Source organism: Phoenix dactylifera, chromosome 4 (assembly GCF_009389715.1).
Source record: "Phoenix dactylifera cultivar Barhee BC4 chromosome 4, palm_55x_up_171113_PBpolish2nd_filt_p, whole genome shotgun sequence".
In the NCBI taxonomy this organism is placed as follows: Eukaryota; Viridiplantae; Streptophyta; class Magnoliopsida; order Arecales; family Arecaceae; genus Phoenix; species Phoenix dactylifera.
This window is the reverse complement of record NC_052395.1, coordinates 26145446-26147770: the sequence shown is the minus strand read 5'-3', so window position 1 is coordinate 26147770 and position 2325 is coordinate 26145446.

The following is a 2325-nucleotide window of genomic DNA, read 5'->3' as shown; positions in this document are numbered from 1 at the left end:
GTAGTGAGGTGTGAGGAATGAAATCTATCTCGGTTACTAACTTTGTATTTTCTTGAACCCCTCCGTTGAAGTCGGCGTACGACGAAGTTCTTGCGCGTGCATGGCGCGTGCTAACATCGAGGACCATATCTGAACTAATATCAGCAACTTTCGCCGACCTTAATTCAAAGTTCAAACGTCAGATCACTGCATTTTGCACGCAACCCCCTATAGGACATAAGTATCGCACAAATGTTTTCTGCTTTGCCTGGTATATGTCAACAAGGTCCTCAAGTTGAACCCATGATTACATGAAAGCTGCTAAACTCAGATCTCAGCAAGAAGTTGCTTCTTTTTTTTTTTTTTTTATTCAACGGCAACTTACACTAGACGAGCATGAGTATACTCAAAAAAATTACAAAGAAATGGTTGATGGAGAGGAAAAGAAATGGCGAGAGTCTCTCAAAAAAACCTTCCCAAATGATGCGCAATTGCTACCGAAAGAACAAGTGTTAAATTATTTGCTAATTTATTCATTCATCCGGTAGAAGGCGTTGAGATAAAATTATTTGTAAGTCCTTATTTGATCTTAAATTACTTATAGATCTCTGACTTGCAAGCCCCACAATTGAACTCTGGCAGAGCTGGTCAAAACTATTAGGAGGAAAAATTATCTGTAGATCTGTAAATGGAATTTTTTTCAGTTATAAGTTTTATAATAAAGGAATGTAAGAAAAGGTTATGTGCATGTTCATGAATGTGCTTGCATGATTATTGTCATCGAATCAATAGTTGCAATATCATTGTGCCAGCCATGCCAAATTAAAAATATATTTTAATTATAAAAATTCATGTTAATGAAACTTTGAGTTTCTAGCAATTTGGTGCACATATATTCTTCAATTCAAAAATTTATTTGAAATAAAATTACCTATATAACCCTCCAAAAACATGGCAATTTTTTAACTTGGTTCATCAAATAAAAGTTGAAAAGTTTTTTTAACATCACTACTAGACAGTCTAGACTTTCAAACTTCAAAGCATGCTTTCGACTTCTAAATCAAATCATTGAATATCAAACTCTATAAATCCCATAAAACCTTATTTCTCAAATCTATCTCATAAGCTATATACAGGTTGTATCTAAGTAAAAATTTTTCAACAACAGTTTGTTGGTTACAAACTTTAGATGCAGCCATCAATATTTTAGAGAATTATCCAATCAAGAGTGGCACGGTGTACAAGGCTTCTGTTTTTGTGGGATTTAAGAAGGGTCAAATATATGCAGCACTACTTCATGTGCAAAGAGGTTATTTCGAACCCGTGACAATCTAAGAGAATTATCCAATCAGGATACTCCAAAAATTTAAAATAAAGTAAGGAGAATGATCAATGCCCCTGCAAATTGGAAGGCTAGCTTCCATTTTGGCCCCTTTTCCATGCATGGCGTGCTTGGAAATTCAGAAGTGTCGGTACACATAACAATTGAATGTACCATTTAACAAGTGACCATGCTCCCAAATGTCAAAATCCAATATGCATATTAGGGCAGCCCAAAATGGAAACTTGGTTTCCGTTTTATACTGGACCTAGTTCCTACTAAACTATAAAAGATTCAAGATGTTAATGAGATTGAACTTTGTAAGTTGAGGGGAAAAACAGATAGATATATAGCAGCAGAAAACTATGCTATCGTAACATCTCCAGGGCAAAATATTATCAAATGCAAATGAATTAAGTGATGAAATGTGCAAACAAAAAATGTTTCCGCACTGACCTTTAATAGCATAAGCACTAGGGTTTGGCAAAGCTCTTTAGTCAATTACTGCCGAGACTAACCTTGTCTACATGTTAATAACGTAGTTTAGCTCTATTAAAATGGGCCATGTGTTCAATTTAATGTTGATTATACACCGGATAGATTCTGGTTATTAGTATATGAATTAAAAAAACTTAAATAATACCTTTCAGCTTATTTTTTTGGGGTAAGATCTTAAGTTGTAACAAATGGTATCGGAGTAAACATAATTCATAGCCTATATGGATCAGGAACACTATGGCATTGAACTATTTAGGTTGACTACGATCTGATCATAGTGTTTATAATTGAATTTATAATATTTGTGATTGGATTTGAATGAATTTAGACCCTTAACTTGGGAAAGATGCCATAACTTAAATAGGAGGAATATGTAAGGACTCATACAAACATGTATTTAATTCTATATTAGCTATGAACTAGGTAAATCTTGGATATTTTTACATGAGCTAAGAAATTCAAATAATATCTTCCATTCTATCGTTTGTCTCCTAGAATACCGTTCTTCCCTCCAGGCTTTCACCACC